The following is a 14,428-nucleotide window of genomic DNA, read 5'->3' as shown; positions in this document are numbered from 1 at the left end:
GCAGTTGTGCAAGTCAGATCATCTTATCAATTCTCCTAAATCTGAAAAACATAGTTACATACATAGTCAGGTTGAAAAAAAGTCCATCAAGTTCAGTATAATTCAGCTCTTGTAGATTCATCGATTTTTATTCATTAACACCATTACCTCTATTTGTGTGGAACTTCATCATCTTGTTTCATGATCCTGTGCTGCCTAACTGATCTTTCAGACTTCAGCAAAACTTTATAAGGCTTCATAGGGAGGAACCAGGGTCCACACTGGTCTGCATACACAGCAACAGAGTCGGTTTTATACAAGAGGACGTTGTCAACTTCAAAGTTATTTCAGGAATAAAGAAAAATCACATTTCCACCCCTAAAAAGCCCTGCACATGTCTGTATTAATACTTTATTGCAGGTTTTCCCAACTTTTTTTACTCCAAAGGAACCCTTTAAATACATTTCCCAAAGGCCATGGAACCCCTGCTACAACCAATTATTTGGGAGCCAATGAGAAATTTGTACTCCCGCTCCCTCACTATATAGTGCTGGTCAGAATGTTACCTTTGCAGACAGCTGGCTTTTCGAAGTTGGCCATGGAACATTGGAGTATCTACTTATTGGAAGGTCTGTTGACCTGAGCTTAAGGAACCCCTGTGATTGCTAGAGGAACCCTGGTAACCTGAGTAATGACTGCAGGAACTTGCCTTTTTTACAGCAGTAGGCTGTGGTCAGGTTTCAACTGTGCTAAAATGCAGAATTATATTCACCAATCTAAAACTACAATTAATATAGGTAGCTGCAGTAAACATAGGCATTCATTCAGGAAGTGGGGTAGCAGATAATAAAAAAGGGTAATGAAAATGACACAACAACAGATAAAGTAAAGTCTGCTTTGAAAGCCTACAAAATGAAAAAAATATATCATCACATTTTGCTAAAGAGCAAAAGGGGGTCATTTTAGAATGTTCAAATTTGCCCTCATGACCAAAATTTACACACTACTTGGCCCTGATTTTTTTAGAGTTCTTCAGGACCTGAGATAGACTAACAGGTAAACCTGGGTGATCCAGCAAACCTAGAATGTATTTTTTTTTAAATCATTTACTACTGTTATAATTGGCAAATGTTTCCAATCCTGTACCTGATTCATTCCAGGTTTGTTGGATCACCGATGTTCTCCCATGATAATCTAACTTCTTCAGTCTTAGAGAGCTTTAATACATTTTCCCATAGATATTTACCCCAGATTGTCCTTGAACCAACAAAACATTAGGACATCTATTGAAAATAAAAACCTTGGCCTCTGTATTCGATTAAGCCTGTAACTTGTGTCATTGTGTGATCATTCTCATCGTATAAACATTCTCTGATACACCAAAGCAGCAATGAAAAAAAGTAATACCCTTTTCCTACTCTATAACACACAATATGAATGGATATGAAAAATGTATGAGTTTATATACAGGACATGTACTCTCCAAATATTTAAAGAAAATGAGTTGCTTTGTTTGTTCATTGCTTTGGGCAAAAATGCTTATTGGATTTGTTCTGGGGCTTTAATAAAATTGCTTAAAACTACTATTGCCATTGCAAAGGGAAATTTTTCATCTCGTACAGGTCTATGAATGGTGAAGGGTGTGCATCATACACTATATTGGCTCCATATCAATAGAGAGTCATTTGTTTATGAGAACGAGTAGAATTAATCGGAATGTCTGTACTCTGTCATGCAGCATTCAGTACGCCGCCACTAATCAGGGGTGAACTGGATTCTATCTACCTATCTATCTACAGTCACATCTACTATATGTTATTCCCCAGGAGATAAGTGACACTGTACATTCATTAAGGTCATGGAACTATAGGGTGAATCCTAATATTCTTGAAAAGATCATTTTACAAAGCTAAATGCCTTTCTTTCTTTTGTATATTTATCTGCTTCTATCTCACTCTTTCATTTCTTTGTCATCTAGCTTTCTTTCTCTCTCTCTTTTCTGAGTCTCTCATAGGCTAATCTCAGGCAGTTCAGTTTAAAACAGGGCCATAGCTTCTCAACTGCACTCCATATTGAAGTGGTTGGAAAATATTTTGTGCAAGTGGCTGCATTGAGTTTGCAGAACAGTTCCTGAAGGGCAACATGTTGCTTCTAGGCCACATGGTTGATTTTCTTTCTTTGGTGAAAGAACCACGCCATAGAGCTGTTTGCCGCTCATGGGTGCAAAGCAGCAGTTTGTTATACCCTCAAGAGTGGATAGCTGTACAGATTTAGGCTGCTAGTCTTAAAGAGGCATTACTGTCATCTTTGTATAGTTCTCACACACCATTCCATTCTCCCTTTTATCATGTATTCTCCCCTCTCTTTCATTCGGCCTATTGCTCAGTTAACTTATATTTCATACCAACCTTTTTTTTTGCTTTAGAGTACTTTGCCCCACTTCTGATTTTTCTAGGAAATGCCTTAAAATACCATTTAGAAATGAGAATTCTTCATTCCCCCCATTGTGTTCCATGCTGGCCAAACCCCTCAGCACGCGTAACCTCACACAGGTATAATTAATGTTATTGAGTGTCGTAGCTCTAGCTCTAAAATCCAATTGCATTATACTGTCACATGCAGATTTCCTACACAACTGCAAAAAAATCAAAAGTAATTTTAATATTTTACAAATCTTCAACTTTCAATTCAATAATATCTGGTGATTCTACCATAGAAGTCCCGATTCAGACATTTCTTTCTATGGTGCTTTCTCACTGTCTCCCGATGGTCCTTCTTCTTTATTGTTACCCGGTCAGACTCTCTTCCAATGTAGCTAACAGACGTCTGTGCCAACCCAACACAGGCATGTTCCACTGTTATCACCCTCATGAAACAATTATTGAAAATGATGTACAGCCACCAATAGAATGCACACATGTACATTTGAAGTGGCCAAAAGAAGCGTCAGAAGAGGAGAAATGCTGATAAGCAAAACAAGAAAAAAATATTTAAAAAAAATCTAGAAACCTTTCAAGTATTTGTTAATAAAGACATTCAGTTAGGTCAGTAATACATACAGGTATAATATAGTATTAAACATGCTGTAAAGGAAAAGGTGCAAGCTGGTATGAGTATACTGTAGTATTAAAATAGAACTTTAATTTAAGAAAAAAACTCCTTTACTTTCAAAGCACCCACAGGGGAAGCAGGGATGGTCCACCTATCTGAGCTGCAGAACCAGCGGATGCCATTTTCTTTTGTTCTTCCTTCTGCTTACATCACCTGATCTCACACGAACGTGAAATTGGATGATGTTTTCTTAAAATGTAGTAAAAAAAAAAGTGCTCGTCGTCAAAAAATCAAATTTTTACTACATTTACAGGAAACATCACCTGATCTTGCACCTGGGCAGTGACTTTTTTTCGGGGGGAAGCCCCTTCTGCACATGCCCAAGTAGTCCAAAGTCTCCTGAAATACACTTCAGTATTAAAAAATACACTTCTAATTAATAAAAAAATGCATAATGTAATAATAATGAAAGAAGAGGTGCACACTGGTCCTTTTTTCTTTCATCATCGTTTGCCACGTTATCTTGCCCTATTTACTGTGCTTGGTGCTGTAGTGTGCAATAGAATATAACACGGAGGTTTAGTTGGATTCGCAGTTATGGTAAGTATCAGGATTCAAGGGAAAAGTAACTTTTTGATGCACACAATCTCTTGCTAAATAATTAAACAGTTAATTCAAAAGTGTATGAAGTTCGTATACAGGATCCAAACCATTTAGAAATCAATATTTTTTGGTCAGTGACATAAGGATATACAGTACATCATTTCATTGGCCTAGCCACTGAAACAAGATTTTCTGTTAGTTTCTTATTGGACAAGCTTCTGTTTATCACTTCTGTGAAGCATTTGACAGAATAATTGTGTTCCTGACTAATTGCATTTACCCGTGTCAGAGACGCACGCACGATTGCTAATTATTTTCTTTTATACAATATGCAGCCATATTTTCAGGCAGGGTTAAAGCCTTCTGTCGGTTTTTGGTAAAGACGCTGAGATGAAACAGTTGCCAGCGCTTCAGACAACCTTTTTAAATATAATTGGAAACAGAGAGGTGGATTAAAGAGAAAAATCTTTTTATGCTCTAATCATGTGGATCAATTCCAGATAACATTTGGGACCTTTTGGAGATTGCAATGAGAGGGTGGAGCAGGTGAGCTGCCAGAAGATGACATCAGTTTTTTTGGCGACAGTGATGCATAAGTCAGCGTGATCTATCTCCCTTTTGGGTGCTGTTTGAAAAGGGTTAGAAACACAGCTTGTGTTTACCCAGAAATTCTGTTATTCTACCTGCAGGTTCTCAGGGGTTTTATCTGCGCTTCAATGCACGCTGCTTTCTGCTTACTTTCTAATATTTTGTTTACTGAAAGCGGAATGCCAGGCACATAATCAGAAAAAAACAACAGTTATGTACTCAATAAAAACTAATGAAATGTATTTCACAGAATTGTTGGTATAAATGCCTAAAGTCTGTTATTTCCCCCTCTTGTACCTGCCAAAGGTTTTGTATTTCTGTCTATCCAGTTCTGAGATTACACAGCTTTGTCAAATGGCACATCAACCTAGATGATAGCATTTACAGCTGAACTAAATATATAATCACCAATTCCCATTCCCTTGTGGGTGCTGCCATTTTTGTTTCCTTTTTCTCTTCCTCCTTGTAATCTTCAGCTACCTTGATTGGCCAGGCCAGAATAGCGTAACTCCCTTGCAAGGAGTTCATTCAGTTCCAGTACCTGTAGAGGAAGCAGGGATGGTCCACCTATCTTCAGCATGCACAGCTTACCAAATTTTGACACATGAGCCGGCATTAGTCGGGTAACAACGCTTAATGCAGAAGGGGCATCACCTGTCTCTTTATTGTCTGCATTAAAGCCCTGCTTTATGTCAGATTTTTAAAGTGCAATTTCAATTCCACTTACTATCCTATCCTGAATAAACAAGGATAAGGTTAACCCCTTGGTCTATCCTTCTATCAGAATGTTATTTATCAACACAATTTCATTCAGCACACCTAATTGGCCCCACCTCTCCTTCTACAGTGTACTGTATAGGGTATACAAAAGGCTGATATTAAACCAAATTCAGTATTCATTTGGAACCCGCCTTAGTATGTAGTGGCGTCCTGGCATTAATGTGTGAATTAATACACTGCCCTGATAGAATTGCTAAAGTTTTTTTTAGCAGCCCAAAATTTTAAATGTATCTTTAAAGCGGAACATAATTAGTGCAACCTATCCACCATCTTTCTTCTCTTCTTTCAGCTGCCGGGTATGATGTAGGTCATCCTGGATGGCGCAGCTCAAATTTGATGCCAGAAACCCAGAGCGACCAGGCAGTTAAAACACGTTATTGCAGAGAGGACATCACATTTCCCTTTCTGCACTAATATTCTTCCTGATCATGCACACTTAAAAGCTTTGATTTAGTTTACTTAGGTTATATGTAAGCATTTGGTTGAAGGTATCCTTTAGCAGTGATTTATCAGATACAGACTATATCAGCAGTATGTTGTAATGTAACATTGTGTTGTTATATAAATTTCGAGACTGTATTGTAATAACCCTAATGGTTGCTTTAATTACAGTTGATCACTGCACCTTTGCCATAGGTACCATGGCTATAAAGTGACATGAATTATTCAGTTTGCACTGTAAAGCACTACAGAAAATGTCAGTGCTTTATGAATGCATAATAATATTAATAAATGTCCCCAACTCTCCATACCTTCATGTAGATCAGGGTCTGCAGTATTAGTGTGCAAACATGATTGTGTAAAGCTCAGGATGAGCAGTCAGCCCCATCACAGGTCGGAGTGGCTGGGGAATGCGCCTGCTAATTACATTTCCTTCATAATTGCGGCTCTTAGATGGAAGATGATATCACTTCACTCAGTTAAAACATCTTACTTAAGTCTTTTTGGGCCTGTGTGACTTTTGGATATCTCTAAGTACTTAAAAGATGTGTGTTATTAATTATCTTTACATCTCCGATGGAGATCTTCTTAATGTCTCTACCTGCCATTTCCTGCTGTCAGACTTGGCTTATTTAAAGGGAAACTATTCTGTGTTTTAGTTCAGGGTTATCAGTGTAACATTTACCTAAATGATAAAGATATGATATATTTTTATATTTACAGAAGTGTATTTGATATATAGATTCATAGCTGGTCCCTCGAGTGTCTTAGGCAGTGCAGATATCACTCCAGCTAAATGGCTGCTATGAGAAAATCACAGGAAGGTTAAGTAAAAATGTAATCCAATGCAAAGATCTCTATTTCAGTTACAATTAAGATTTTTGTTTAATAAATATTTCCTTGTCTGAAGCTGGCTATTAGTGAAATCCCAGGCTGGTATAAGAGGCAAAGCAAGGGCCGCTTGTCCTTTCTGTCCCACATTCCTGTTGGCTATTGAGGAAGTCATCATAGTCATAGACCAGTAGGAATGTGTTGGGTGACGGGAGGTTTTGTCAAGTTCTGACACTCCCTAGACGTAAAGGGACAAAAATTTCTGATCAGTCCAGGGCTTAGCCATAGGTAAGAGTTTCACATGTTAACATTTTCTCTTAATATAGGGAAAGAAGCACAGGACCTCCAAAAAGAGTTTTTTTTTTGATTGTACAAAGAGACAATCTGTGCATTCATGTTTAGATCTAGGACTCTTCTACAAGGGTTGCAAGTAGTGCATGGGACAATAAATAAACCTTCTTTGAATTGCTGAACTCACACTTGTGCAGTGGTGAACTGTTCATAAAACCGTTTAGAAAAACTTTCAAATATTCCTAATAAAAAATAAAATTTCATACAAATACATTAAAAAAAATACTCATCCTTGTTATGTGATATAATTAAGAATTGTGAGTTAAGGTAAAAAAAAGTCATTTTTTTTTCTCTTTGCTTCAAAAGAGTTGTCACACCATTATTATTTCTAGGAACTGAATGATTTTAATATGAGTACTGGAGATGGTTAAATTTAGTTTTACTTGGAGCCTGCATCATTTGGAATTGTGGCACACTCAGCTCCCTGATAACATTATGTGATGTATGGCAAGCAGAAGATAAGCTTTTAATTGCTAAGTAAACAATCCAGGAAGTATCTGTGTGACAGATGAACTCACAGAAGCACCCAACACTTTTTTAGTGGGAAATGGCAGGAATTGTATATTATGCCAGACTGTTATTCTACTTAATCATCTAGGTTCTCCTCTCCTGAATTGGTCATTCTGCAACATTATAACTTTGCCCAGGTCACAATGCAAGTAGCTGATGCAAGGGCTGGTCTGTGCCAGACATTTGTGACCACGGACACAATGGTTACCATCTTTAAACCTCCATCTCGGACCAGAAGGTAGATGATGGCTTTGGATGACACCTGAACATAGATAACTTCATTATAGAGAGAAAAGCAGATGAAGTCTTTGTCAGGAAGTGTAGTGGGATCTATCTATAAATACCTGAAAGTGTTCCACTTACCATGCATTTACCTAATATATCTGATGCTAGGTCCCCTTTAAAGAACATAACTGTAGCTATAGAATATAAAGTTAGCTTAGAATTTGAGGAAACCTTGTCCACCTAATAAAAACTGATTAGGTCAAAAGATGTAACTGCTAAACCTTTGGGTTTTTGCTTGGCTTGGTCATTTTTGGCACCAGCCATATTTCAGAAAAAAGAACTTGAAATTTGCTGGGAAAACTATATGAGGTAACCAGCTCCTCCACCAAAATCAGTTGGCCAAATCTACATGGGTAAAGGTCAGTTTTTGGTTAAGGGATTGTCTCCTGGTGGTAATTGTGAGATCAAACACAATTCCCATGTCTTTAGTACCCATTAAGTCTGTTACACATGGGCAGGAACTGAAGTCAATCTAAAATTGACCAATAGTTGCTAGCAAATTTTCTGCACCTTTACCGGTCATAAAGCTGTTGGATGTGCTGGTAAATCTCAATTAAAAGTCAATGTAGATTATTATGTGCTATAATTTTCCTATCATGTGTTTGTATTGCAGTTGAAGGATAAAGCTAATTTGTAAAGGGACTTTTCTATATCTGTTTATACGGCCTATATCTGCGGTAACTAGTGTACATATAGATAGGTGGTGGCTCTGTACATGGCTGCTAAGCTCCTGTTGGTTGGTACACTAGCCAATAGGTGCGCCCTTCACATGTACCATCAGATATGTACACTAATTACTTTTTATAATAGAAACATTTGCAAATGTTCTTAAGTATTTCTATTCCAGGTTTACCAGACCACCCAAGTTCTCCTATGATAGTCTATCTTCTCCAGTCTTGGAGAATTTTAATAAATCAGGCTCATTGTTCCAAAATGACAATTCAACAAAATTTAATTTTAAAATATTGTACACGTTTTCGCAGAGTTTTGGGGCTTCCAGCCAATTATCAATCAGTCAAGAGCAAAACTGGTAGAGGATCTGTTGGTGTGTGTGCACCAACCCATACGTATTAAATAAAAGCTCAAGCAAGGACATCCAACCATCGTCCAACTTCTATCGGCTGCTTGACAGCTTTCCCCAGCAAGGGGAAGATGTCTGTCTTATTTTTTTATAGGATCTCCCTCCATGGCATTGTTTAAACCTTTGCACATCTCTACACATATTTCTTTGTTATTTCTGAACACTTTGTCGTTTTGTTCCCCCTCCTCCTTCCCGGTGCCTGGAGTGTGAGCATCATGCACGGATCATTACTTTCCAAAGAAATTTCACTCCACAATGCCATTTAATTTTTTCCAATGCAGTCCGTCATTAGGAATCTTAGCTGTCACCGCAATGCCATTTTTGGTGTGATGTGTTTGTTGCCTCATTTCTTTTAATTTTATCTCCATTAGCTTAATTCTTTTTTAATATTTTCATCTAACGAACTTTACAGTCCATTTTGTTTCAGTGTCTGCCGAGCGGGTTTTATGAAGCAGACAGTTGGCTTTTTCATTCAGGGGGAGGGTGGCGAGGCGGAGCCCTTTGCTTTTGTCAGCTTTTTTTGGCACCTTAGCATTTGGTTCTGCTTCTGTGCCCTGATTATAAAAGCAAACAACTCCAAGAAGTTCGTTAAAATAGGCTGAAGCTAATTAACCTGCATTTCCAATGAGACATTGCTGACATCATACGTTGCATTATGCCGTATAAAGTAAAATGAATACTATTTTTTTTTTTGCCCAGGTTTATTTTTATTAATTGTTTTTCATATCACTGCTGCATTCTAAATGGATCTGTTAAAGGGAAAGCAGCACTGATACAAATGCAAAGGCTCCAATTGCTGACTGTCTGTGGCTCTCATGAGGAGCTGAGGAGTCACTGACCTGGTACAAGAATGTGGCTAGTAAAGTCAGAAAAAAACTAGAACCCCTGCCTTGCATCAGTAAAAAAATTAAAAAGAGTTCATAAAAGAGACCTTGAAGTGAAATTGTCTTAAACTCTTTTGAATATATACATGTAGGCATAAAGATAAATAAATAACTGAAATACAAAAATGGAATCTCATATACCTGCTATAAGGTTTGTATTATCATGATGATGGTGGGGGACATTGCAGAGTATTCATCTTATGGTTTTCACCATAATGATGACACCCACCATGGCCTGCACATTAAGTCCCTTCAGCCTATCAATTTATAAAAATATATACTACCACTGTAATCCTGATTTCAGCTTTCAGTTTGTGTGTGGCTTCATATTCTCAAAAAGTACACTTACTGATTTGAATAATAGTTTAGAATTGCATTTGGATCAATGAATATTTATCTGGTGTTCTTTAATGAAAAGCTGTATATATAACACAGGTAACCTTTTGCCCTTCATTTCTATGTAAAATAAGTAAATGATACTTCCCATTTCTAGATGGTGTAATCTACTGTTCTTACCTATAGAACCTGATTTATTAAATCTCTCCATGGCTGCAGAGGATACACTTTCATCAGTGAATCTGGGTGATCCAGAAAACCTGATATGGATCTGGTCCAGGGTTGAAAACATGCTAACAAAATTATTTTAGAAAATCCATTCCAGGTTTGCTTTATCACCCAGGTTCACTGATGAAAGTGTATCCTCTCTAGCCTTGGAGAGCTTTAATAAATCTGCCCCATTGTTGGGGGTTTGGGATGGGAATCCGTATTTCACTTTATAAATGCACTTTAATGGGAACCAGTACTAAGAGAAATACTTAGGCTGTCATTTTTAATTTCTTTTTTTTCCTATTTCCATATTGATCCTTTAGCTCCCATACTGTGAGTCACGGACTCAGAACAAGCATGCAGTAAAGTCAGAATACCTGATGCATGCTCATTCCAGCTCACAGGCTAAAAAAGAGTCAGGCAAATGGTATTGTCAGAAGGTAGTCGGTAAAAGAACCCACCTATTGCTTTAAATCTTTCTTTGAAAAGCAAACTGCAAAATACACAGGAAAACCCCACTATGATATGAATATCATACTGATACAATATCAAACTGATATGAATGCACAAATAATACATATTGGCATACTGGTTGCTTCTGATGTGCTGTGTGGCTGTAAAGCATAAGAGAGAGACAGAACTACAGACTGTACACTTGTGTCTCTAAAGTTCTGCTTGAAGTAATTAATCTGTAATCTGACTTCTCTTCCCACTCTTAGCCTTTCTACCTCCACTTTCATTAGTTCACAATGTAGTCCTTTCTGTCGTAAGTCCAGTGTAAACTTTTAGTTTGTGTGTGCCAGTTATGTACAGGAGATTTTAGGTATCTCCAAATTTAGTTCTGCATACTCAGAAACATATACATACATTCCTGTGCTCCCCCACCTCTCCATTGAGTAAGGAAACCAAGGAAAATACCCAGTCCTTGTGGATATAGAGAAGGAACACTGCATGGCTCACTCCATGTGACATTATTGAGCTAATCAGCACTTTTACATGGAGAGTCATAGACTTGTGTAAGCCCAGTGAGTCATATCCAACACAATTTTTCTTTAATTCCCACCATCTTAAAAAAATGTATATTTATGTATCTCTGAACACACAACATATCAAACCTTGAAGCAGATGGGCTACATTAGCAGGTGGACACACCTTTAGTATCACTTCTGTGAGCTAACAACATGCACCTGAGGTTAGAATTCACTAGAGCTCCACAAAATTGGACAAGAGATTTAATAAAGCTCTTCAGGATTGGGGAAGATAGATGATCATGGTGGAACTGGGGTGATCCTGCAAACCTGGAATTTAAAAACAGGTTTCTTAAAAATCATATGCTATTAGTTGACAAATATTTTAAATCCTGGACAAGATCTATTTCAGATTTGTGGGTCCTCCCAGTCTATTTTCTCCAATCTTGAAGAGCTTAATTAAATCAGGCCCAATGTATTGCACCTTGCTACATGTGTAGGTCTGAACCTGCAGACCAGTCAAAGTGTTCAAGATGTCCCTAACAAAAAGTTCCTACAATGGACACATGATCACCAGAACTGGGCCCTGGAACAGAAGAAGGTAGCCTGGCCTAATTTTACAGTTCCATTTAGTTCATGTAGATAATTTGTCACACGTGTGTTGATTACCTGGGGAAGAAATGGCACCAGAATGCCCTATTGAAAAAAGGTTTGGTGGAAGCAGTACCACTTAAAGGATCTGCTGCTAATGCCTTGATGCTACTCACTACAAGACACCTTCAGAGGTCTTGTGGAGTATGTGCTTCTACAAGAGCTGTTTTGGTGGCACAAGGGTGGCCTACACTATATTAGACAGGCGGTTTTATTTTTTTTTAGCCTATTGGTATGCATAAAATATGGGAACATGCTTTAGAATGTGGTATGTTAATGTTAATAGGACATATACTTTAAGGGACATTTCTGTACATTTTGTCTGGTTTTGCTTATTGCAGGTTTTGTACTATACCAAGTACTTCTATTTTTATTATTGTGCAATGAGTTCAAATACCTGAATATACCTTCTTCTTGCTGGGGTCCTGTTTCTTTTTCCATAGTCTATAGAGTTTTTGGCGTGCCACAGTTTTTTTAAAAAAATAACAGCAATATACATTACATATTATATATAATATATAGGGCAATCCCAAAAATTGGAAAAAAGGTCAGCTTGGGGTGCACTACATTTAGGACAACTATTTGACTTTGTTAAACCCATGTGGTACGCTTGGGATGGGAAGATATATGCTCTATGAAATAATTTAAAAAACATTTTATAGTATTGAACCGAGGGCACAGCCTTCCAGGGGTCTTGCAGCATTTGTAACAAAGCCAATGAATCCAAATCTGGGAAATGTTGCCGTCAACCCACTAGACCTGTAGTTAGAGTATCATAATCAATAGTTTCTGTAAGAAATTTATAACATTTAGATGTCGCTTTAGTAGGGGATAGGACTCAAAGGAGCATGGTACCTAAGGGATTATGCCAGTCTGTGGCCGAGAGAGCCCGAGCAACCATAGAACTATAAACATGTGATTGAAAAAGAGCGAATAAGTTACATCTAGGGAATTCCAATTGCAGTTCACTAAGGGAGTAAGGTTTACGTGTTTTAAGGTTTAAAAAAGATCCTACTGAAAATATGCCCCCTGGGGCCCATTCTCAGAACACCGAAGATGTGGATGCGGGGGTAAAATCAGGGTTTCCAATCAAGGGAAGACAAAGGGAGGTATGGGCATTAAGCAATGTCGTACTACGGAGGGTATGCAAAGGTTGCCATTGTGAAAGCAACAGTGGGTTTAGTTCAGTGTAATCAGGTATTAACGCCCTATGGAAATGCAACAAAACAATGGGGCGTAGAGGGGAGCATAAAGCAAAATCAATAGAAAGTGTAAAAAGAGATACCGTGAAGCCAATCCTTAAGAATACGTAACAGAGATGCCTCATTATACAACGCAATGTAGGGCAGATTAAGACCCCCATTTGACAAGACTGGTGTAATAGAGCACGGCGTATTTTAGGATACCTGCAACCCCAAATGAACTGCTGAAATTACCCATTCATATACTGGATTTGTTTATGTGTAGGAAAAATTGGAAGAGCCCGCAGCAAAACTAAATGTTTAGGAGATGTCACCATTTTAATCAGGGCCACATGGCCCATAAAGGAAAGGGGAAGGGGTGACCATGATTTAAAGGAAACTTGCATAGCGGTCAAGGCTGGTGAAAAACCGAGGTCATCAGAAAAGCAGGGTTTTTAGGAATCTGGACCCCTAGGTACCTAAAATTCATCTTAGCCCAATAGAACGGAAACTGCTTATGCCAAATTAGTTTATGTTTAGGGTATATATTTAGGGCCACTGATTTGTCAAAGTATAAATATCCCGGTAAAGGGCCAAAACAAGAAAAAAGGTTCATTATAGAGGGCAAAGAAGAGGTCAGATTTGAAATAAAAAGAAGATCATCAGCAAAAGCTGTCAGTTTAACTTCAGTGTTACCAAAAGTGATTCCTTGCAATACACACACTGCATGCAATACATTATGTAACACAATGCTAAATGAGGTAACAAAATAATACCTGAGTGAAAAACACAACCATATATTCGCCATGTTACAAAGACAAAAGTGATTAGTTGGACTTGTGAACCATAATATATTTTTTTCCCCACTCTTGAGTGGAGAAAAGTGTATTTTCCCCATAAACACGGTGACGTGTTGGAGATAGGAAGAAAAGGTGATCTGATTTACCATTGGGCATGGAAATATAAAAAGTGTAAAATACATAACTTTGGTAATCTCCAAATGCATATTAAAAAAAGAGCTACAAAAGCTCAAGTATTTCACTGGGCATATGTGAGGGAAGGAACAAAGTTTACCATTGGAGGGTAAATATTGTGTAAAAAGTGTAAGAAATATCCAACATATTAGTTGGAAATTCCAATAAAAAAGGATAAAAAAGGGACTAAAAGTGAAAATAAATATATATATTTAGGTTAGCGACAAAAAACAACAGCAGCATAACAATTACATAGTTACCAATCATATGTTTTCAGAATCAGAGATGATGATAGGAACCATTATTCAGCAAGTGGGATATAATCCCAAAAAAATCACAAAAAAATATATATTCAGGTAGCCAAGTCAGGTGCAATAATTTCCTGAAGACGAGGTAAAGCCAGAGAGGGGTCATCAAAAACATTGATGCCCCATTAATGGAAACCCTAAGTTTTGCTGGATAAAGTAGGAATTTACAGGCTGGTGAAAAAGCTCTGCGTTGCTGTGCTATGGCTACCGAGTAATCCTGGAAGATCAAGATCTTGTGACCCTGAACCACAAGGGATCCAAAGCGGCGGAAAGCTGAGAGGATAAGCTCCTTATCTTCTATGTGAAATATATGTGGCAATGACCGCACAAGGTCTAGATCTTTGAGTACGTTGGTCTGGTGTCAAGCAGTGGACTCGTTCCATGGCACGTGGACGAGAGGGATCCATATTCAGGGC

At 37.9% G+C, this 14,428-nt stretch overlaps 1 protein-coding gene across 1 annotated transcript in view; it reads left to right on the top strand.

Annotated features, from left to right (window-relative positions):
• GTDC1 (glycosyltransferase like domain containing 1) overlaps window positions 1-14,428 on the top strand; it is a 150,785-nt gene that overhangs the window by 103,758 nt on the left and 32,599 nt on the right. The gene's annotated exons all lie outside the window — the stretch shown is intronic.

Source organism: Pyxicephalus adspersus, chromosome 7, assembly GCF_032062135.1.
Source record: "Pyxicephalus adspersus chromosome 7, UCB_Pads_2.0, whole genome shotgun sequence".
Classification (NCBI taxonomy): Eukaryota; Metazoa; Chordata; class Amphibia; order Anura; family Pyxicephalidae; genus Pyxicephalus; species Pyxicephalus adspersus.
Note: the sequence above shows the minus strand (reverse complement) of the source record. Positions and strands in the feature narration are given on the sequence as shown.